The sequence below is a fragment of the Musca vetustissima genome, unplaced genomic scaffold, assembly GCF_032173495.1.
Source record: "Musca vetustissima isolate MV318-11 ecotype Yass unplaced genomic scaffold, APGP_CSIRO_Mvet_v1 utg2274, whole genome shotgun sequence".
Classification (NCBI taxonomy): domain Eukaryota; kingdom Metazoa; phylum Arthropoda; class Insecta; order Diptera; family Muscidae; genus Musca; species Musca vetustissima.
In genome coordinates, this window is record NW_026879689.1 from 103257 (window position 1) to 129393 (window position 26137).

The window sequence follows — 26137 nt, forward strand, 5'->3', positions numbered from 1 at the left end:
AAACCTTAATAATAATACGATTTTTCCTACATGGTCCCCCTGGGGACCTACGTTCGTTCAACTTGGGCCGTAACTTCTTTTCAAGTTCACCAATAAAAATTAATTCCAAATAATTTTTTTTGTAAAATTTTAAACTGGTATTACATTTTTTGACGCTTACTGTATATTTTTGCTCACGTTGATTAGAAGAGATTGTAGCATGCTACGGCATACATACACACTCTTATACACAACACGATTATTTACATGAACAATCTGATTTATCTTAGATATCAGCAACAACATTTTCTAACACTGTAATTACAGTTGGCGTGTGATCGCACTGTACAGTGTACAGAACAGTGGAACATAATTATAACCTCAAACTTAAGGCGATTGTACAGTGGTCACAGAATTAAAACATTTACTGTGGTAAACATTTTTTGATCAGCCCTCGATTCGTTTGAAGTATTTTTGAAAATTTTTTAATTCAGAACACTTCGATATACTGCACATAAGAGATGTTGTGTGAAAATAGAAAATTATTGCATGCAATTTTTCCATAAATAATGGTTTTTATGAAAATACATCGACTTTGAAGTGGCCATATAATTAAAACATTGTGTGATTTTTTACTTTACTGCATTTTTTTGAAAATACGTTTAAAAATGCTCTTTAATTTAGTTAAATTATGTAAACTAAGCACTGATAGAATCATATACAGATAAAAATTTCTGAAAAAAATTGTAAAATCTATCAAAATTGCCTCAAATGTGTACAGTACACCTAACATTCAGAAAACACCCTTATTATAGAAAATAAAAGTCCGAATGCACCAAAAATAGCTAGAATTAGTAGAAAACAATAAATAATTATCAAAATAAATAAATATTTGAAATAAAAACTCAAAAAATGGGAATTAACCTAAAGGAACGATTCAATTTCTATAGCCTTTACTAAAGAGGGCCGGAATATTTTTGCAGTATGTGAGAAAATATCGATTGATATTGGAATTTATTATATCAAACCGAGTAGAAAAAACACAAAAAAAGTAAGTTTTCGGCCCACCTCATCCCAAATGTGTACAGTACACCTAACATTCAGAAAACACCCTTATTATAGAAAATAAAAGTCCGAATGCACCAAAAATTGCTAGAATTAGTAGAAAACAATAAATAATTATCAAAATAAATAAATATTTGAAATAAAAACTCAAAAAATGGGAATTAACCCAAAGGAACGATTCAATTTCTATAGCCTTTACTAAAGAGGGCCGGAATATTTTTGTAGTATGTAAGATAATATCGATTGATATTGGCAATTTTGATAGATTTTACAGATTTTTTTTCAGAAATTGTTATCTGTAAATGATTCTATCAGTGCTTAGCTTACATAATTTAACTAAATTAAAGAGCATTTTTAAAAGTATTTTCAGTAAAGTAAAAAATCACACAATGTTTTAATTATATGACCACTTAAAAGTCGATGTATTTTCATAAAAACCGTTATTTATGGAAAAATTGCGTGCAATAATTTTCTTTTTTCACACTAAATCTCTTAAGTGCAGTATATCGAAGTGTTCTGAATTAAAAATGTTCAAAAATACTTCAAACGAATCGAGGACTGATCAAAAAATGTTTACCACAGTAAATGTTTTAATTCTGTGACCATCACTGTATATACACTGTTATACTATAAGCCTTGTATGTACACTTTGTCCTTGGTAATACTTTCTGGTAACTCCGCCAAGAAAATGTTTGCTATGATTCCAAAAAATGGGCAACTTAGTAATGTAGGGGTGATATTTACCAAGCAACGGTTCTGATTGGCTTTAACATGGCACCATGGTCATCATTCATCTCAATTGCGGACACAGACCTCCCCGAGGGTCACTTGGGGAAGCTGCTCAAAATTTTCACGCAGAAGAGATGGACACGAATTCGATGGAAAGATCAAGTGAAAGATAACATATCGCACTCATTGTATTTCAATCTTTTTTAAGCAGGGCTTATGGAACAACTCGAACCAGCTAAGTAACACATTGACCATTAAAACCCGTTTTACTTTGGATTTTTTGTCTCCTAATCTTAATACCGCAAATGGTACTAAAAATAGTACCCACATGAAATCAAAAGAATTATACAGTCAAAAATATCCACTTGATTTTTTTCATTATGGCATAAAATAAAATTGCCAATATTTATATAAATCTATATATATATATATATATAAAATAGAAAAAAATTGTTTGTTTGTATGTTACCGATAGACGCAAAAACCGCCGAACAGATGTTAATGAAATTTACACTGTATGTCATGACATGGCCTGAAAGCAACATAGGCTACATAAACTTCTAAAATTCCGCGTGGATCCAAAGTTATAGCATCAATAGTAAACATACCTCAATATTTCTGAACATGTAATATGCGTATATCTTAAGAAAGGTTACAGATATCATCTTCAAAATTTGTCTGAATAATGTAGGTATAAATACACATCATTCATACAAAAATGGGCGTGGTACGATTAGGAATAAACGCACTCCCCTTTGCACTTAAATAATTTACATGTAGGAAAAAAAATTGTTGGTCTCTAGACTCAAAACCGTTAAAGAGATTTTACTGAGATTTTCACCGCATGTCTTGCCACCCGAGGGAAATAACATAGGCTATATAAACTTCTAAAATTTCGCGTGGATGTGGAGTTATGGCATAGAAAGAATTATATCTCCGAAGTAACATTCATTTTCTAAGCTTATATCTTAAGAAGGTTTACAGATTCCCACTTCAGAATTTGTCTGAGTAACATGGTTACAAATAAACATCATATGTACACAATTTAGCGTGGTACAATGGGACAAATTTAATCCCCAAGAAATTTAATACCTATATAGTGCATATCTATAAATATTAGCTATTGAACTGCATACAAATAGTTTTCCTATGGTAATCACTTTAGTAGGGGCAGCGAAGCGCCACGGGTCCAGCTATTCAATATAAAAATAATTATTATTAAACAAAAGCAATTGCATGCATGGAAGTTAAATATTTCATCAGCAGTTTTTACAATTTTCTTATTTGGACAACCATCGTGAAAATTTGGGACCCAGGGGCGCCACACAACGATTATCGAGAGTTCTTCACTATGCTGAACTAGGAAAATCTCAACAGATCTCGATCTGATGTCCGAAACGTTATATTGAGGCACAAAACCTAAGTGCACCTAAAATTGCTGAAATTCGCAGTGAAATGTCTGAAAAAGACATCTAACCCAGAAATAATTCGAAAAATTTCCAATTTTCGTGGTAGAGTTGCACTGAAGAAGCCAACCTGTTTTTTTTTTTGCTGATGAAAGCAAATTTAACTTTAATGTCTTGCAACCTAAGCAAATCTAATTCCGACCGTAAATCACGCATGAAGTTCTGCAATGGTATGGGGATGTATGAGCGCTGCCGGAGTAGGAAATTTCGTTTTTATTGGAGGATTTATGGATTTTATCAAGATAATGACCCCAAACACAAGTCGCAGATCGTTCGAGAATGGATGCTTTATAATTATCCAAAAGTGAATTAAAACACCTACTCACTACCCGAATTTGAATCCTATAGAGAACTTATGTAGTATTTTGAAGAGAAAAATATAAGAAGCCATAACATCTCAAGCATACCAAGTCAAAATGCTTTACAAAATGGACAAATTCAGACATCTTACACGGAAAACATGGTAAAATCTATGCCGGCAAGCTGAAATCTGCAAGGTTGAAATCCGCGTGTTAAAAAAAAAACTTTTATCTTGGATACAGTGAGGAAAGTGTAAAGTCGGACGGGTCGACTATATGATACCCATTACCACTTTGGGTATATTCAAGAGATGCATCCTAACAGACCTCAGATTTTTTAAGGACCATTGACATGGAATTGGACTAAATTAAATATGTGATCTGTGTTAACCGAAAAAATTCGCTGTTGCAAACAAAAATTTACTGTGAAAAAGATTCATTTCGGGGGGGGCCCGGGCCCCCCGAGCTCCCCCCCCCCTACGTACGTCCCTGCCCTGTACCACAGTGTGGTAAAGGGTATAAAAACCAAGTGGATACTTTGACTGTGACTCACTGTACTTCGTTGGAGTATTGGGGGTGTTAGAATAGATGCTAATATAATTTAGAATTTTTAATAAATAAAAAATCGACTTATAAATTTCGAGATTCATCCAATTTTGAAAATTTAATACGACTTGTTTATATCCAAATAATATAAACATTGTATTTCCCATAATTGCTTCCCTTTGACCAGAGATCTAAAAAACGACTGAGCCAATTATCTATTATTCATTCTTAAAGAATTCACTACGTGTGTATGTATAAATGTATGTGTATGGGAATATGTTGTGAACTGAAAACAATGAATGAATACATCATTAATTATTGCAAATTTAATATTTATTTTAATAGATTCATTTAAATGATTATAAACTTGAAAACAAAAACTCTCTGAATTTGCTTTACATCGTTTTGTAGTAGATTTTGTACCAATATGGGAAATTTCAGAAAAAAAACGGACCGATGATTAGATGAGTAAGGATAATTTTTTAGAAAAGCTGAAAAGCGGATTTATAGATAAACTGAATTATGTAATCCTTATAGAAGAGCAGTAGCAGTTTATTTTTATAGACGAGCTGATAAAGGTCGGTATTATAGACGAACTGAAAAAGGTTGCCTTTATAGAGGTAGAGGATCGAATTTGTCTCCATGGATGATCGAAAAATGTCGTCGTTATAGACAAGGTTAAGAAGGACATTTTGGTAAGAATTTTACAGAAAAAGTCATTCGTGATGTAACAGAAAGAAAATAGACTGAAAAGAGTTAAGAGCATGGCCCAAAGTGGTGAACTGCCGAATTTGGTTTTCTTCGATGAGAAAACAATCGTTGTCCAGCAGTTTGTAAACAAACAAAATGATCATGTCTACTTGTCGAAGAGGAACCTTCGGTTTACCACCAAAACTCAAGCGCCGGCCTTGTGATGGTGTGGGCCGCCATAACAACCGATGGTAGCTCTTCGCTCGTATTAATCGAGCAGGAGGAGGGTGTATTATTACGCAGGAGGGTGTATTAAAGGCTTGGGCACGCAAATATTTTGGCCGGACAATCCAACAGAACCATCCTGAGTGCGATGGTGGACGCGCCAACCAAGAATGGTTACAAAATGACGTTCATCGCTTCATTTCCAGCGCACAATGGTCACCAACATCTCCTGATACCAATCCGTTGGACTATTGTGTCTGGAGTATTTTGGAAAGCAATATTGGCACTACAAAATACCAAAGTGACGATCACCTCAAGCAAGCGCTTCGCCGGGAATGGGCCAAAATACCGCAGAGCAACAATCGGGCAGCGTGTGATGGTTTCATTGGCCGTTTGAAGGTCATAATTCGCTATATCCGACATTTTTGCTATCATTCAAAAAAATTTTAAAAAAGTAAAAATTATGGCGCTTGACTTTGTTGCAGTTTTTTTATCTAACCCTGTACAATTACTTAGAAAGAAGATTGTCTTTATTGGTTGTTTTTATATCCGAGCTGAAGAGGGTGACAATCTGAAGGTAATTTTTTTAAGGTCGATTTGAAGTTGACCTTTATTGGTGAGCTGAGATCCTTGAAAGGAAGCTGAAGGTGATCACAATAAATCCAACTGAATTATTAATCTGTTTTATTTTCTTATTAAAATATCTCTTGAAATCTACGGAATGTCTCATATGATGCATATTTGTTGAATATGTCATGCAGGCACACTCAATTCATCCAACCAGTGGAATTCTCAGCTGGAAATATTTAACGACAGTAGAAGCTGTAGGTACCCTTGCAACAACAACAAACGTCGTCATAAAAAAACAAAATCCGCACACAAATAAAATTTAAATAAACGTTTTTGTTTCATTCATTATTTTTTTGTATATTGCATTTTAATGCTGTGGCGGGAGCTATTTATTATAAATTTAATTTTCGAAGACGCATTCCATTGTCCGACCATAGTGGAGAACAAAATAAAAAAACAACTCTTAATAATGAGAACTGTAGTTAGACATCCATCAATGTTGTTGTTGTTTTTGTTGTTTTTTTTATTAAAATGAGAATTTTTTTGCGGACATTTATGTCGTCGACCAGAAAGACTTGATGTTGTTTCACGACGTAACCGCCAATTGTTTTCTGTATTTACTATTATTTGTTTTTTTTTTTTTTTTTAATGGATAATTGTGTTTAGCGTAATAACCAGGCACCGGTCATAACAATTATTACAACTAAATGGCAGGCTACGAATGTTATGATGTGTTATATCGTACCGTCACCATTGGTAACGTCGTAAACTGTATATAGGGGGAGGTCGTTGCATTTAATATATTCAATATACAATAACAACACTTTGGCGTTAATGACTTGTTTCACCGGTCAATATGTGAAGGCGGGTCAGGGAAAAAATCAATTATTTTTACTGGGATTCCAGATTATTAATTAACGACCAGTAAGCGGAATTCTTAAGATGATCTTTAAATGTATTTAAAAAGTTTATATGGAACAAAGAGGACCGTCGAAAATCGTCCACTTCGTTTATAAAGAAATATTTATATATATTTAGAATATATTTATTTTCGAATTTCGGAAAGATGAATGTTTTACTAAATTGTATCGATTTTTTTTTTTTTTTTGAAATTCGAAACACTGACGAAGATGTTCCAAAAAAAAAATTATGCCCTTCACCACACTATGGTACAGGGTATTATGTCTTTGTGCTTATGTTTGTAACAGGCAAAAGGATTTGAGATAGACACATGGTTTATTTTGAGAATATGCATAGAATCACTTTCAGAGTCAATTTATGCATGTGCGTCCGTCTATCCGTCTGTAGATTTTAAATTGTAAACAAAGTACAGGTCGCATTTTTGACTCCAATTGGATGAAATTTGGCACAAGTCACTTATTTGGCCCAAGGACGAACCCTATTGAAATTGAAGAAAATCGGTTCAGATTTAGATATAGCTCCCATATATATTTTCGATTTAAGGTAAATGGGGCACCAAAGTCCCTATATATCCTCCGATTTGCACGAAATTTGGCATAGAGCACTGAATTAGGTCCAGAATGATGTGTGCTAAGTTTCTTGAAAATCGGTTAAGATTTAGAAATAGCTCCCATATATAGTTTTGTCCGATTGTATGTAAATGGTGAACCAAAGTCCCTATATACCTTTCGATTTGCACGAAATTTTGCATAGTGTACTGAATTCAGTCTAGAATGACGTGTGCCAAGTTTCGAGAAAATCGGGTCAGATTTATATATAGCTACCATATATATTTTTTTCGTCCGATTTAATGTGAATTGTACACTAAAGACACAAAGATTTGCAGACCGGCACACAATTTTGTGCAATGTACTAAAGGTACTATAACCTTTCTATAACCTTTTATTGAAATTGGTTCAGATTTAGATACAGCACCCATATATACTTTCGTCCGATTTTAAGTAAATAGCTAGGCCGATTACAAAACGTACTGAAACTAATATAAATTAATCTATGGCAAGTTTCCTTGAAATCTTATTTTTGATAACCGTTTTTGAGGTATTGCAATTTCGAAAATATTATTATTGTATAACATTATATATATATATATATATACTTTCACAATTTACCGAATTTTGATATTTGCATATAAAAGAGCTTAGTGTTTAGTGAGTCAGTGACTGACAGATCATCGCTCAGACGAAACGGCTTAAGCTAGAAGCTTCAAATGTTAAGTGTGGGTTGTTGTTAGTTTGTAGGCGTGAGATAAGGCTGGGTTTTTGAAAATTTTATCTATAAGGGTACGAAAAGTACTAAAATGTACTAAATATGGTACCCTTTGTATTAAGCAAACGGGAAGAGCTACAATTCTGAAATTTGGACTGTGGATCACTGGTGCAAATTTCAAAAGATTTACAAAAAGGTCTTTGGAAATTCGTCCTATACGTGTACGTAGTGCAGTGGTGTTGATATATGTTAATGTTTTTAGAAATTCGTACTTTCGTGTATGAAAAGTACTAAATTTGGTACTATTTGCATTTAGTTGAGCGTATAGAGATGAAATCCTGAAAGTAGGAATTATGATTACTATTGGAGTACAGCATGGAGGACATTCCTACTTATGGGTACCAAATGTTATAAATGGTATACAATTTAGTACAAATTGGATTTAGGTGAACAGATAGAGCTAGAGTCCTGAAATTGGAAATTAAAATGATTGTTGGAGTGAAGGATTGATGTAGTTTAGGAAATTCGTACTTATGGGTACGAAAAGTACTAAATGGTTCTAAATATAGTACAATATGGATTTTGGGTTAACGGATAGAGCTGAAAAGCTAAAATTTGGAATTAGGATTACTGTTAAAAATTGAGCTATAGAAACAGCATTGGATATTCGTATTTATGTGTACTAAAAGTACTAAGCGGCATTAAATTTGGTACAATTTGGTATAATGGTTGCTATGGGAGTGTAGTGGAAGTATATTGCTAATGTGTACTAAATAATACTAAATATGCTACAATTTGATTTTGTGTGAAGGCATTGAGATAGAATCCTGCATTTTCGAATTAAAATTACTGTTGGAATGTACGATTGAGGTAGTTAATTAATTCATACGTATGGGGACAAAAAGTACTAAATGGTACCACATGTTTCTTTTGATTGAGAGAGTTTTTAATATGGAATTAAGATTACTTTTGGAAATACAGAAATTAAGATTACTTTTGGGATGCAGGAGTGAAGGAGTTTTCAAATCCGTACTTTTGGGAATGAAAATTACTAAATGTGGTACAAACGGGAAGAGGTAATATCAGAATTCCACCTCAGGATTCAAGTCGCATCCGTTTCCACAAATTCGAATTATACCCAATAAGAATGACTTTAAAAACTCTCCTTGGAATTTGTATAGTGGAAATAAGAAAGACATTTCGGAAATTAGTGCTTTTGTGTGTAAAGAGTACTAAATGGTAATGAAATTTACACATGGTATAATTATAGAAGGTAACAGCAAGTGTTGTTGTACAAAAAACGATACAACAACCACATGGAAATTTGTTGTTGTAAGTTCTACTAGTGTCAACTCATTTGACAGAAAAATGTAAACAAACAAAAAAAAATTATAATCAAATTATTTTTATTTTGAAAATGAAATATTTTCGAATCCTCAAAATAAAAATTGAAAAACATGAATGAAAATCTATCAAATTTATATTTCTATCTATTCCACATCTTTCCTATAATTGAGCCATTGCCATATAAATGTGTAACTCATATGAAAATGCTGGAAATAGCGAATTATTCCTTTAAGAAAGATTTGCTTCCCCAAACTTTCCCAGCAGGCAGATTGAGTAAATTGAATACAGGAGCACATTTAATAAAGAACACTTTTAAATTGTATGCGTTCACAATTTTCCTGTTGGGTGATTTTTAAAAACATAATTTGTCAAATTCATATTGACACTAGTATTACGTTGGAATCAAATCACCTGGGATTTGCTGTTACCTTTTATAATTGTACCATGAAATTTACATTAGATTTTGACATATTATATAACATTTTCTAATAATAATAATATAAAATATTATTTATTTGTTTTGTATTCCTTTCTGCGTACGAAGTAGTGGGCACTTTGCTAGTAATTTTTTATAAAATATTCCAAATTAAAATTACTCGAAAACGGTTATAGACATTGAAAAATTTAAACGGCACATTTGCTCAGCTTTCACATTTCAACACAAGTTTTTTTTTCAAAAATCGATAATTGAAATTCAGGTATATGTTCGAAAATTATATTTTTTCGTAAGTGGTAAGAAATATCGAATAATGTTAACGGCTCAATTGAGCAAAGGATGTGTTTAATTCCAGTCAATTTTAATTTTTCCGAAATTCGAAAATTGTAATTCTACCATACATTTGAAAATATCGATAACGGCACAATTGAGCACGACATCTAATACAGCACAATATCATTTTTTTTTTTGAAATTCGAAAATTGGAACTTTATGAAAATTATCGAACAAAATTTTTTTAAGAGATTTTTTTCAAAAATAATTTTTTTATAATATATTCGAAATTACAAAAACTCTAAAACGGTTAAAGAACTAGAATTTTTTTGAACTTCGATAATTACACTTATGGCACATGTTCGAAAATGGTAAGAAATATCAAACAAAATTTAACGGCACAATTGAGCAAAGGATGTGTTTAATTCAGCACAACTTAAGTTTTTTCCAAAATTCGAAAATTGCAATCCTGCCATACATTTGATATCGAAAAAATTTAATTGAGCACAAGATGTCCCTAATTCCGCACAACTTTTATTTATTTATATATTTTTTATTATTATTTAATTTCTAACAAAAATGTTTTTTTCAAAAGTTTTTTTTTGTAAATAATACGAAAATTGCAATAACTTGAAAACGGTTATAGATTTAATATCTACTTCTGAACGGCGCAATTATGTGCTCTGCTAGCACAATTCAGCAGAACTTTTATTTTTTTCGAAATTCGATAATTTCAATTCTAGTACATGTTCGAAAATGGAATTATTTCAAAAGAAAGAAAGAAATACGTAAAAAAATGACGGGACAATTGAGCACAAAATGTCCTTAATTCATCACAACTTTAATTTTTTCGAAATTTTCAATTCTGGCATACATTCGAAAATATCGTTTTTTAACGAAAACGATATCGAACAAATGTTAACGGCACAATTGAGCACAAGATAACCTTAATTCAGCAAAACTTTCATGTTTTCGAAATTCAAAAATTGCAATGCTGCGAACGAAGTTCAAACAAAAATTTGTTTCCAATACCTTTGTCAGTTTTTCGAATTTCAAAAAAAAAAAAAAATACGGCACAACTTTAATTTTTCGAAATTTGAAAATTGAAATTCTGTGAAGATTTTTCGAACAATAAATAATGTTTTTTTCGAAAATCAACGATTTTTCGAAAATAATTTTGTTTTTTTTTTCGAATATCAACGATTTTTTCGAAAATAATTTTGTTTTTTATACCCTTCACCACACAGGGTATTTTGTCTTTGTGCATATGTTTGCAACAGGCAAAAATAAACGAGATAAACACATGGTTCCTTTTGAGAATATGCATAGAATCACTTTCTAAGTCGATTTATGCATGCCCGTCCGTCTGTCTGTCTTTTGATGTTAAATTGTAAACAAAGTACAGGTCGCATTTTTAATCCGATTTGGCTGAAATTTGGTACAGCTCATTTATTTGGCCCAAGGACGAACCCTATTGAAATTAAGAAAAATCGGTTCAGATTTAGATATAGCTTCCATATATATTTTTGTCCGATTTTTGGTAAATGGTGCACCAAAGACCATGAAAATCTTTTGATTTGCACGATTTTTGGAATAGCGTACTAAATTATGTCCAGAATGATGTGTGCCAAGTTTCGAGAAAATCGGTTAAGATTTAGATATTGCTCCCATATATAGTTTCGCCCGATTTAAGGTAAATGGTGCACCAATGTCCCTGAAAATCTTTCGATTTCTACAAGTTTTGGCATAGCGTACTGAATTAGGTCCAGAATGATATGTGCCAAGTTTCGAGAAAATCGGTTCAGATTTAGATATAGCTCCCATATATAGTTTCGTCCGATTTAAGGTAAATGGTGCACCAAAGTACCTATATATTTTTCGATTTGTACGAAATTTGGCATAACGTACTGAATTGAGCTTAGAATGATGTCTGCCAAGTTTCATGAAAATCGGCCCAGATATAAATATAGCTTCCATATATAGTTTCGTCCGATTTCATGTAAATGGTGCACCAAAGTCCCTATATATCTTCCCATTTGCACGAAATTTGGCATGACGTATTGAATTGAGCCTAGAGCGATGTCTAGATATATATTTCAGATCTATCAGATCTAGATATATATTTTTTCGTCCGATTTAATTTAAATAATGTCCCAAAGTTCTTATGTTGCATAACGTACTGAATTTAGTCCAGAATTTTGTGTGCCAAGTTTCGTAAAAATCGGTTGAGATTTAGATATAGCTGATATGATGTAATTGACGCACCAGTAAACCAATATATGGCTGATAGGAACTAAACGTACCGAAATTAGTATAACTTAACCTGTGACAAGTTTCGTTGAAATCGTTTCATGTTTGGGTATAGCTTCCATATATATTTTTATCACATATTTTAATTCATCCAATTTCATGTTAATAACGCTGTTTAATATACCCATAGTGGTGAAGGGTATCATATAGTCGGCCCCGTCCGACTTTACTACTTTCCTTACTGGTTTTATAATATATTCGAGAACGGTTATCGATATTAAAATAATTTAAACGGTACATATTTTCAAAATTAAAAAATTGAATTTTTTTCAAAAGATTTTTTTCGAAAATAATTTTGATTTTTTTTTAATATTCGAAACTGCAATAACTCGATATTGAAATAATTAAATGCAAAATGTAGTTCAGCATAACTTTATTTTTTTAAATTGAAAAATTGCAATTCTGGTCTCACTTTTTTCAGTTCGTCTTTAAGGACTTCAACTAGTTTATAAAGACGACCATCATTTACTCTAGAAAAACTTCAGTTCGTCTTCTTCTTCAGTTCGTTTTCTTTTGGGCATCGATGTTCTATAAAGACTTCAGGACGTCTATAATAAAATACCAACAGCTCGTCTATAAATACGACTGTCAATTCGTCTATAAAGACTCCCTTAAGCTCGTCTATAAAGAATGTCTTCAGGTCGCCTATAAGGACTGTCTACAACTGCTACCTTCAGCTCGTCTAAAAATACTCACTTCATAGTGTCTAAAAAGCATTCCTTCAGCTCGTCTAAAAAAATCTCTTTAACTGTCTAAAAAGACGCTCTACAGCTCGTCTAAAAAGACTCCGTTCAGCTTGTTCAAAAATACTCCCCTCAGCTCGTCAATTATTTCGATATATCACTTTGTGGTCTTTCCTAAATATCTAAACGTAAAGGTGTGTCATGGTTACTATGAATTCCACTATATTTCCATGCAACAACAACAACATTCCACCTGCTTTTGCTGTAGCTGATGATGTTGTTTACAACAACACCATAGAATACCTTCTGTTACAAATGTACGACGATTTGTGTGTGTGTTATTAGCCATTGGTCTTCGCAAAAAAGGGAATCACGATTTGTTGCTTCTACGCCGCGAAAGCCTGAATGGCATTTCAATGCATTTGGAAGAATAACCATCACCCGGCAAATGACAGTAGAAAATATTTATTTGTTGTTGTTTTCCTTTGGTTAGTGTCATATAATCACTGTATTTATATCGGCTACCGAGAGACCTTTTTTATATATACTGGCAAATTATAATTACAAGCGGGTGTGTAAATAAGAAATGATGGCCGGGTAGCCGAACGACTGGCTGTTAAAAAGGCGACTGGTGACAAACTGTGCCACCGGTTTTACGAATTTATATTGCGTTTTAATTATTGAACACAAATGACTATGCAGCAGTCCCATAAAAAAGGCTATACGGCTATCTATGGTGATAGATGAGTTTAGTGAACTTTTGGCGCATTGAAAGGGTGTTTGTAGTAAAGTGTAATTTTTCAATACTTGAATGTGTGTGCGTTCGGCAAGTTGTAATAGTTATATAACTTTACTAGAAAAAATCTTGTGTCATGTTTTCTTTAATGATATTTCACTTCCTACGAGTGGATCTGAAGTAAGAAGCAACCTTGGATAAATATCTCGGTTGTATTTTTCCCTTAAAACTTTTCTTGAAAAATTCTGTTTGTTTGTATGACCGAAAATGTTAATTTTTTGCACAGTTTTGACAATTTTGTGGTGGAGGTACCAGAAAGGGTGGACCAATGCGTCCCATCTTTAAACTTTATCTAGGCTTGGTAAAGGTAATAGGTTGTGCAAAGTTTGGTTCAAAACGGACATTCCATTTGCTTGATATTGGTATTATAAATATTGAACATTTTGACCCTCTGTGGGGGAGGTACCAGAAAGAGTGGATCAATGGGTCCAAAAGAGAATAGGTTGTACAAAGTTTCGTTAAATCGGAATGTTATCGGCGTACCGCCCATAACATCCGATTGCCTCTCACTTTTTAAATGAGCGGGTCGCAGCCGATTCCATCGGCTTAAACCGACTAAAAATCGCGCGCCAAAAGTTTTTTAAAATAGTGGCGGGCCGATAAATTTTAATTGAATTAACCGATTTTTTGCTTTGGGTTTTCGATAACATTTTCCCGTACTGCAAGAATCTGCAAGGTTTTACGATTTTTTTTCGATGTGTAAAAGAAAAATTGTTATCCTAGTAAAATATAGTAGTTTATTGTAGTACAAGAAAAGTTTGTTTTCGAGACGGTTAAATAGTCAGCGCGCCACCGCCGATAGGCTATACGGTCCGCTTCGTTGTCTGGGCGGAGGTAATGGAAGGAGTGGACCGATATTCTTCGAATTTAAACTAAGTTTAGAAGAAATATTAAGATGTGCAAAGTTTGAATGAAATCGGTTGCTGCCTTCGATAGTTATCGTGCACACCAGCCAAACTGTCGGACATGTGTAAATCGACTCCAAATTTTCTGAAACGGGTTTGGTCCAAAAACACATGGGGTCTAAAACCAATATTTCGATGAGGCACATATTCTACGCATCAAAGTGTACATACCCTCATTAACCATAAGGCTGAGGGTATATAAATTAGTTTTAATTTTTCACGGGGTTCCCTGAGCGGGTACCAAAAAAAAGCTTTTGTTTTAAAATATTTATACATGTGTAAAAATAACTGTTATTGTGTTTTAGTTAAATTATTTATATTTTTTTATACCCTTCACCACACTATGGTACAGGGATAGACACATAGTTCCTTTTGAGAATATGCATAGAATCACTTTCTGAGTCGATTTATGCAGGTCCGTCCGTCTATCCGTCTGTAGATGTTAAATTGTAAACAAAGTACAGGTCGCATTTTTGATTCGAATTGGATGAAATTTGGCCCAAGTTACTTGTTTGGCCCAAAGGACGAACCCTATTGAAATTGGGAAAAATCGGTTCAGATTTAGATATAGCTCCCATATATATATTTTCGTCGGATTTAATGTAAATGGGGCACCAAAGTCCCTACATATCTTCCGATTTGCATGAAATTTTTGCATAGCCTACTGAATTGAGTCTAGAATGACGTGGGTCAAGTTTCAAGAAAATCGGGTCAGATTTAGATATAGCTCCCATGTATATTTTCGTCCGATTTAAGGTAAATGGGACACCAAAGTCCGTATATATTTTTCGATTTGCACAAAATTTGGCATAGCGTACTGAATTGAGTCTGCCAAACTTTGTGAAATTCGGTTCAAATTTAGATATAGCTCCCATAGAACTTTTCTTCCGATTTTATGTAAATTGTGCACTAAACACTCAAAGTTTGGCCGATTGGCGCACAATTTTGTACAATGTAGTGAAGCTAATATAAATTAATCTCTGGCAGCTTTCGTTGAAGTATGTAAAGATTTAGAGTAAAACGAAATTTTGCACAACGAATAGAATTGGGACTATAATGACGTTATTGCGCTGCTTTTATATAATTTTCAAACGGATGTCTGATTGAAATTAAATGTGGATAGTTCGGCCTACCGAAAAGCGTGTATCAAGCGTGCTCTAAGTAGATTTACATAAATTTGTCCCATTATATGCAAACGACTCTAAACTTGCTCAAATGAAATGAAATTAAGCTTAGTACAAGAAAGATATAAATATCACATATTCGAGTTTCTTCAATTGCATGTCAATGTTCTTTCGAAAGGCGACGTCTGTTAGAAGACATATGTATATAGTCGGCCCAGTCCGACTTTACTACTTTCCTTACTGGTTTCATTTTATATTCATTCATTTTAAATTATTGGTAATATTTGATGTATTATGTTGATTCACTGTTGAAACATGGACAACATTTTGCCTTCCCAAAAACTCTCAATTGCAATTTGGATTGCTCAACTCAATTTGGTGGAAAAATGGCGCGCTACTTGACGATTGGTTACTCTTCCTTCAATTATTGGCACATACAAATCTCCAGCAAGTTTACGCAAAAATTGTTTTCTTCTTGTTGTCTGGCATTCGAGCGAACAAGAAGTGTGTTTAAGTAACCCAGCGGAAAAATATTGTGAAATTTTAAGGTGAACAATACAACATTTGTTGTCTTGCTCTAGTGCGATATTTCAATTTTCTGACTCTGTCAGTTTTAAACAATTGTTGTTGGGGTGCTTCGGTGTCTCAACAACTAGTATACCTAGTGCTCCTTGTGGGTAGTGGACATTGTTTTCGTTGACGGTTGTGCATTCCATTTGGCTTTCGAGTTCGGTTTTTCGTTTTGATCAGTCGTGGGATTCCTTGTCCAGGGACTCCCTTACTAAACAAGTTATCGTTGAGGCGCTTCCAAGGTAAGTCCTTCATTTCTTATCTTGGTTGTTGGGCGTGATGCCACCTAAAGTGGTAAGGAGAAGGAAGGGTGCGGATCCTCCCCCTAGTGATGTGGGGGATTCGGAAACATCTGATGGTGACATGACCGCATGCAGCGGTTCCTCTGCGTCACTGATGCCTCCTCCGGCTGCCAGGCGGTTGAGGCATACGGAGAGCGAGGCGAGTAGTGAGGGAGTAGAGTCGGATAGTAAGAGAGTAAAATTGGGCTCACCGACGAAGAAGTCGCCTGCAAAGAAGTCACCGACGAAGAAGTCGCCTGTTAAGAAGGCGCCAGCTGCTGCGAGAGAGAAGGTAGTGGTCTCGGGCAATGTGCTGCTGAGGTCGAGTGAGACGGTGCCTCCAGTTGAAGAGAGTACAGAGCAGCCTTCTGGTTGTGAGAGGCCTGTGGCGTCTGAGAGGGAGAGCCGCCCTCGTGTTAAGAGCGGTGCTCTTAGTCCATGACGTCAAGCCCACGAAGAGTGGCGGTGCGGTTATTCGTACTCCATCTGTTGCGGAGAGGGGTCGGTGGTGGTGAGGGACAAGGGTGGTGCCTCAGCCTCTGAGGTCGTAAAGAAAGTGGTGGAGGAGGTGGGCCCAGCGCTTAAGGTGAGGGTCCATGACGTCAAGCCCACGAAGAGTGGCGGTGCGGTTATTCGTACTCCATCTGTTGCGGAGAGGGAGAGGATCGTGGCGAATAAGAAGTTTGCTGATGTTGGTCTGGAGGTGACGGTGAGGGATAGGCTTGGCCCGAGGCTGGTAGTTCAGCGTGTTCATGCAGAGATGTCTCCCGACGAGTTTATGGAAGAAATGTATGACATGAACTTCAAGGACAGTATGTCGGTGGAGACCTACAAGAAGAGCGTGAGGTTGGCGAGTGGTCCGTGGAAGCCTCCAGTGAGCGGGGACACTCGGATCAATGTGGTATTAGAGTGTACGGAGCGTGTGGCGGAACAGTTGTGTGCGAGCGGCGTTTACATCCGTTGGTTCCGCTTTGTTGTCCGTAGGCAGGATCCAGTCCCCGTCTGCTTCAGGTGCCTCTGTGTGGATCATCGCGTTAGGGACTGCCGGATGAGCACTGATGTGTGCAGACACTGTGGAGGAACGGGCCACTTGTCTGCTGAGTGTGTCAACCCTGCTCATTGTAGGAATTGTGCGTTTAAGGGACTACCAGCTGACCACTTGATGTTGTCAATGGCGTGTCCCGGATATGCTAAGTTGGCTGCGAGGGCTAACGCACGCCATTAAATGAAGATCCTTCAATACAATTGCCAGCGGTCTGCGAGCGTAATGCACGAGTTCGGCCAAGCTATCCTGAGGATGGGCGCTATGTTTGCGTTGGTGCAAGAACCTTACTGTAGGGATGGTTATGTGCGTGGATTGCCGGGGGGGATGCGAGCCTTTACGGACGAGGGATGTGGCTCTGCTATAATAGTTGTGGACAGTGACGTCGACTGTACTGTTAGAAGTAGCCAACCTGAGGGGGTGTGTGTGTCCGTTGAATGGGCGGGAGGGAAGATGTTGCTGGCTAGCATCTACTGCCACTTCAGCTCACCACTGGAGCCATATTTAAGGTATATGAATACGAACTACTCCTCGAGAGTAGTTGTCCGCTAATCCTAGGGCTAGACGCGAACGCAACCTCCTCGCTGTGGTTCTCCAAGATGACCAGGTCGACATCTGGTCATCGGAATCGCATCCGAGGAGAGGCGCTTAGTGAATGGGTGTTAGCGAGGGGCGTCGAGATCTTAAATGAGCCCTCGGATCTGTATACCTTTGATGGTCCCTCCGGGGTGAGTGACATAGACGTGACGGCTGCAAATGGGGCAGCAATGACAGCTTACCAGTTTAGTTGGAGTGTTTGCGAAGACTGGGGTGTGAGTGACCATAACCTCATTGAGATTTTGGCCACTCCGAGGGGACGTACGCAGGGAACTGAGCGTTTCAGGGGTTGGAAGGAACGAGATGTGAACTGGGACCATTATGCGAACTGTGTCAGGGAGTTGGCTTTGCCACTTGTGGACTTTAGGGCACGGACCATAGATGACCAGGTCAGCTTGTTGAACGAGTGGATGAGCAGCGTCAATGACGTACTCCTCGGTAGACGCCGTCAGGCTAAGCCGAGTAAGGTTAAATGGTGGACCCGCGAGCTAACTACCAGGCGGCGGCAGGTCAGGCGTCTTAGGCGGCGCTTCCAAAGAGCCTGGCGTGCCAATGCGGAAGATTAAGCGCAGCGTAAATCCGAGTTCCTTGCTGCTCTTAGAACGTACAAAGACGAGCTGTCTAGGAGTAAAGAAGACAATTGGAGGAAATTCGTACGGGACAATGGAGATGATCCATGGGGTATAGTATACCGTGTGTGCCGGCATGGTGGGTCTAAGAGACAGGTTGACCTACAGGGGTTGCGTAGCAGCTCTGCGACAACCACCTCGGGGTGGGTGGAGAGCGTAGGGCTTTTGTTGGGAACATTCTTTCCGGACTCGGAGACTTCATCATTTCCTCCGTTTGTTGATGAAATGAGGGAGCCTCCGGGTTTGGATCGTATAGAAGTTGTGGACAGTATCTGCCGAGTTAGAAGTAGAAAATCGCCAGGTATTGATGGTATGACTGGAAGGATGGTGAAAGCCATCTGGAAGGTTATGCCGGAATATATCGAGTCCGTTTTCAGAGGCGTTGCAGGTGCTGCTTGGCGCCGCGCCGCTTGATCTTGAAGTGAGATGTAGGGCTATCATGTATAAGCTTAAGCGTGTTTTGCAGTTGGACGAGGATGATTGGCTCAGGCCTTCTGATTTGGTGGATGGGGAGAGTAGGCGGTACAGCACTATCCTTCGGGACTGTGTTGTTGATAGGTGGAGGACTAGGTGGACGAACAGTGACAAAGGGAGGGTGACGTACGAATTTATTCGTGACGCTACGTTCGTAGTGGACCGGCCAGACTTTCGCTTCGGCTTAAGTACTGGTTTCTTACTGACGGGGCATGGCTCTCTCAATGCTTTCCTGCATAAGAGAGACCTTGCCTAGACGGATTTATGTGGGTGCGGGATGACCGAGGACTGGAAGCATATACTAACGGAATGCTGTTACTATGATGACATTAGAGATTTAGCAAGTATGGGTATATCGAATGGAGGGGCGGGGTGGGATTTCAGTAGGGCACTTGAAGACGATCGGACCTTTAGTTGTTTAAGTAGTTTTGCTCGTGAAGCATTTAGGAGAAGGACAGTACTTAGCGGAGGTGGTCCTCGTACATAGCCCCCTTGCAGTTGGGTTTGGTCGGTTGCACCGGGTGGTGGTGGGTAGGTGCACCGGTTGGCGGTGCTGGTCTGGTGCGGCTGTCGGCGGTTGGTTGCGGTTGTAGGTGGTGTACGGTCTGCCTGCGGTTATCTGTGCATCGTTGGTGGTTCGTGGTGTCCACTTATGTGCTTCACTCGTCCTGTGGATGTAGTGTAGGCTGTCCGTGAGGGCAGTCCGTTGGGGCCCTTGGTGCAGTCCGTGAGGACAGCATGTTAATTGTTTGTGTTTTTGTGTATTTGTCACTGCTTGTGGCCAGGTTTTTCCTGGCCACCTGCGGTTATCTTCGTTGCTTATTGTTGTTTTGGGTTACCAGCCCGGACGTGCGTCAAACTGGAAGAGGCCTCGGTCTCGAGCCTGAGCGGAGGTTTTCCGTACCGCGGGTGTCAGGTGCCCCTGGATCTGTTGATCCAGCCTGACAGTTGGTGTGGCCCCCTGGGGAGCTTCGCGGGGGTTGTGGTTTCGCCCCTCACCAAGGGGGAGAGTATGCCTTCTGCATGCTCTCCAATTGGTACAGTACTTCGGTGCTGGAGCGCTGGTGGATGCTTTTCCGCCTGTGGCTCAGCCACTGTGAGGTAGGCCTATTGACAGGAACTCACATTAAACTCTTCAAGATACTGTTGTCTGGCATGAAACAGTTCTGTTGTTCTCATAAGATATTATGTATGCCGCGAAAGAGCTAATATCAAGCATATTGTAAAAAAACAGTTTTTTGTGTGTCTCTGTGTGGTATCTCCACGAAGCGCCTGGTCCATAACATCCACGCCATCTTTCGTTCTGTTGTAAAAAATTATGATTTCTGGTTTGCCGTAGTAACATTCTCGTGTAAACCAAATTTGCTCATCCCAATGGTCCAACTCTTATCGTCTCTCATTTTTGTTGGTATATAAGCTTTATATAATATCCATGGGGATATTACGTCCGCTATTATGATATGGACGTAATATCCCCATACCACTCTTTCGCCCTTCTTATTGGCCTTTTAGGTAGCAAAATGCTTTTAGATCAGCTTTTACGAACATTTTGAGTGCTTGGAAAGGGGTCAAAGAAGCATTTGTTTCATAGGTCTGGGAATGCGCTTTTGTATAGTTACCTGCCATTGTTGGTAATTTTTCTATTTTTTTGCGAAAGTTTAAGGCATTTTCTTCCCCTTTGTGATTCTGTGGCTCTTGTTTTTTATAGAAAAGCTGAATGTGTAAAGTATTCTGTAAACAAACAAGTATGATACTGACGAATCCTGATATATATCAAAATTGCTTTTGAAATTATAAAAATTGCAGTAATGTTGGCGGTTAATTTGGGATACCATTTGTATTTTGTTTTTCAAAATAGTCAGGCTGAATCCCAGTTTGTTGTTTTTTTAACAACTATTTATTAGAGTGGAATGTATGGCATTGTCTGCCGAGGAGTAAGGCAGGGAAGACTATAGTTTCGGATCTCGCTACTTATTTTTTTGATTGCGATATTCTCCCCAGAAGCTATTACAAACAAAAACCTTTCATACCCAAATGTCTCTTGTGACAATTCGAAGTTCTTACGTTACCAGCGATACCACCTCAATGAGAAGTTCGTTAGTGCCTGACTTCGTGGTTAACAAGGCATTTGCAGACAACTACAATACATTTCCCACTGCTATGTGTCGTCACTTTGCGACGAATGCACATAACGTTGTTGTTGGTATTGCTAGTTAAGGCAATAAACCAAACCGTTTGACCGTGCCTGCGTCTACAACTTCAGTAGTGTTGGCGGGTTATTTAGGATATTATATGTATTTTTTTTAAATAATCAGGCTGAATGCAAGTTTGTTGCTTTTATAAAATAACAACTATTTATTAGTGGGGAATGTATGGCATTGTCCACCGAGGGGTAAAAATTAAATTGCTTTATGTGGAATAGAAAGTCGACTTTTCAAGATCGACTTCCAATTTTTTTTTTTCATAAAAACTTGGTGCATTATAAAGAGATTTACCGGGTAAATACCCAAGGGGTGGGTAAATACCCATTTCCGGGTATTTTTTGGGTATTTACTATATTAAATCGGTAACACAACATCGTATACCCTATTTCTGTATTTACCCAAAAAATGCGTTTAAACCCATTAACTGGCGAACCACCAAGTGGATACTTTTGTAGGGCTCTGGGCCCCAAACTTTTGGTCCAGAACAGACACAGCCACATATTGCACAATAACGAGAGCTCGCACTCCAATAGAACCTATATTCAATACCAAACATCATCTCTGTCGGACATAGCTAAATCGACGTAGCATTTTAATATGATCAAGAATATGGGGTCTCCGGGAACATTTCTAGGTCTTGCAAGCGGAATAGCTCGATTTAATGGTGGAAAGTATAAAAGATGAGTATTCATTGATGGCTAACATTAATTAAGTTAATTTAAGAGGTCTTGCAAGCGGAATGACTCCATTTTATGGTGGAAAGTATCCAAAATTAGTATTCGGTGATGACTAACATTAACTAAGTTATTCTAGTGTCCTACACGTTTAAATATGAACAAGCATCAAAAAAGCTAGACAATCCCGCCAAGTCCAGCCAGGCTGCCAGGCACAACGCTCCCGAAATTTGGCACAGTGGAGCAAAACTAAAGAAACTTAAATGTTTACAAAGCCCAAATTTTGGAATTCCAAAATACTTGTGGCTCAAAGAAAAATTTATTCGGGATGCATAGAAAGCTCTTTCTTTTCATATAGTCCACCCTGTTTTTTTATATATTTTAAACTGGCATGACATTTATAGTATGTTTACATATAACCGGATTTCGTTAACCCAGTGGGTTTCAATTGTCAATTCCTTTGCATCTATTGTATATGCCATTTTAGATTTCTTGCAACATCTGCAAATGTCAATAATTGCCAAATTCATAGGAGTTGCGAAATGGTAGTATGGTGCAAAAATTGGAATTTGTAAAAAACTATGAAGAAAATGGATTGAAATGTAGACAATTGAGCACAAAATACAAAATAGATAAATCAACAGTTTGTATAATAATAAAAATTAATTCTATAGTTAAAAAAGCTTTAAATTCGGGTAATCTAAAATATATGATTTAATGAAATGCGTGGCAAGAATGTGGTGGTGGCAAGCCAATTTCCTCAGAATATCAGCATTTTGATAACGAACTGATTTGCTATTAAATGTTGCAGATATTTTGAACGATGTGGTTTCGGACAAATCGGTTGAAGAATATCATAATAATATTCATGATGGGGAATCCACTGTCGAAGGTATTCATTGCAAACAACCCAAAGTTATTTTAAAAGAAGTTGTAGATTACTTTGAAATCATAAAAACATTTTGTACAGTTAACGAAATTGAACAAAACTCATTTTTTGAAAAGATAGAATCGTTTGTTGTAAATTCCATAAAAAAGAAGCGTTCTAAGATTACATAATACTTTTAAAAATTGTGAACAATTCACATTTAATTTAATCCTCCAAAAGCTTAAAATGAATCTCATATTTAATTTTTTCATTACAATATGCTTTCAAAGCATTTGAATTAAAACAAACAATATGCTATTGTTTAAACTATTGATTTAATTTAAATAAATATATGAATTTCTTTTTAATAAAGTTTAATTTTATTTAAAAATGTACATACGTTGTATAGTCCATGACGTGTATTATATCAGGATTCAGTTATAGTCCATTAAATGGCTTAAAACGAAATTCGGATATACAAGCATGTCACAGATTCCGATAGGAATGGTTTGAATTCCGCAATTGCATTTCGATCGATTTTTTGTTTTAGCTTCTTTAGATTCCGATCGATTTTATGAATTCCGAAAACTGAATCGAATCGCTTTGCTTAGTTGAAATATGGCAACATTGCTATAATCAAAACAAAACCATATGATTAAAAACAACGTAAAAGAGAATCGGGAAAAAATGTTGCATTTTAAAGTAAAGTTTCTTAAAATCCCAGTGAAGAACACAATATTTGTTTATAAAAATTCCGTGAGTGTCTATTGTTTCTGTGATTGGGGCTCAAATTAATCAACGGGGTATTGAAAAAGTACTGTTTTAAGAGTACATGGAGCCAAGGTATATTTAATAAAGTAGGCGCATCGGCCCAGCTGTTGGTGCAAAAAAAATGTTATTGTAATGTTAAAACAAAAAATTAAAAAACAAAATTATAAATGAAAATCTCCGAATTTCGAAGAACTTGTTGGGCAATACTTTTATTAACATTTTCTACAAAAATTTGTATAAAAAACATCTTGTGAATCTGTTTGTTTTGGCAAAATATTTTTGGCATATCAAAATACAACAACCGATGTTTGTTGTAGAAATTCTTCTATGCGGCTACCTTGTATATCTACATTGTTTTAAGCCATTTGATGTTGGTGGCATCATTTATTGATAAATAACAATTGAAAACTAAAATTAATTCCACTTCCGAATGGAATTCATTTCTGTGACATGCCTGATCGTCCTAGTTCGCTTATAGTCCAAAAAAATTGTGCAACTATAGTTGTGGGCCATAAGCGAAAACTACTGTAGTACAGAGAGAAAGCCGCTTTTACACTCTTTCGGTTCAATATAGAACTTGCCTAAAAATATAAAGAATTAGTTTCTAATTTAATGAAACTTTGAATTACTTAAGACTTTTCTTCCATTTTCTGTAATTTTTATACAAATTAATTTCAAATTGAACTTTGCAAATGAAAAAACTGTTTGTGTTTGGTCATAAAAAAGCTGATCCAAAAGCTGAGTTTGCATAAAATTCTTTCAGTAAACTCCAGTTACTGGAGTCCAGTAAGTTTGTTGTTATTGAACTGTCATACTTGCTCTCTCACTTGACTCTCTTTTACTGTATTTTTTGGTAAACAGACAACATTTGGTTGTTGTTGTAACAGCCCTATTGCTTTTACACAATGGGCTGAGGTGACAGACGTTGGCCGCGTATAACTACGAGTTTATCACGCACATTGTTGTAACAAACGCCAAGAGGTATGCAATGTACAAATATGTGTATGTTTGTTTTATTATTTTGTTAATTAAGCAATAACTTTAGATGAAGATTTACAAAAATAAACAAACGTATAAACAAATGATTTCAACACTAACTTGTTAATATTTTTTTGTTATTTTATAGAATATTTAATTCTAATTAAAAAAACAGTTTTTTTATATAAACAATATTTTTTGTCAATAACTATAAGCAATGAAACGCCATTTCTACACTGCACATTTTTTATCTCGATCTGAGAAATCGATCGACGATGTCTCATTTATGGAAGCTATATTTAAATATGAATCGATTTCAAATTTAACACAAAACATTCTAGAAGAAATTACATTCCCGCTGCCAAATTTCATAAATATGAAAATATAGTCTCTTCGTTGCATTATTTACATAAAATCGAACAAGTAATATATCGCAGCTAATTTTTACAAAACTTAATACCCATCACTTTTAACTTAATTCAATACCCCCTGCCGAATTTCGTGTAAATCGAACAAACAAGCTGACTTCCAAAATGTATCAATGCATTGTTTGTATACAATAATACTACGGTATTTAATTAATATTAATATTTTTATTAAATTACTTTTGTGAATCTGTCATTAACTTTATTTCATTTAGATATTTAATTTTGTGCTTGTAAACAAACAATGCATCAACTATAAAATCGATGCCTGTTTGATTTTTAAATACGTATCAGCGACAATTTGAAATGGTATGCAATGTAAATATTTGGCACTGTTGCATTATGAAACAGGATGCTTTGTTCGAATGCAAAGCAACTGACATTTTGGAAGTCAGCCACATAGACTCTTCGGTGCACTATTTGCATAAAATGGGACGAAACTATATATGGGAACTGTATCGAAATCTGAAAACATGGCTCCTTTTTGCACCGTTTCCTTTTACCTGTTACAAACATATGCCCAAAGACATAATACCCTGTACCACAGAGTGGTGAAAAAATCCATTAAACCTGTTTTTAACCCTTTGACGTATTTCCACGAATCTGACGCGTGGTACAATTTCTGTGCCTAACATGATTATGATTCGATTCTCATAATAATACGAATAAAACTAGTAGATGCCGTGCACAACATCTAATCTAAAATAAATAGTTTTATTACATGCATTCACATTTCGTTTCGTTTTGCGGCTGTTCTTAACCATCAAAACCGGTTTACTTAGTGCAAGTTGTGTGCTAACAGTTGGAAGCGAACTTCGTTGCGCTAATTGATACGTCAAAGGTTTAATAGAGCTACACTTTATAATCCATATCGAAAGTTGTGAAAATTATCACTCGATAGTGATTATGAATTCCGTTTCTTGGCAAAATAATTTTTCAAATCAACACAACAATTGGTCTTTCGACAAACCGTACTGAGTAATGTTATGCTAAA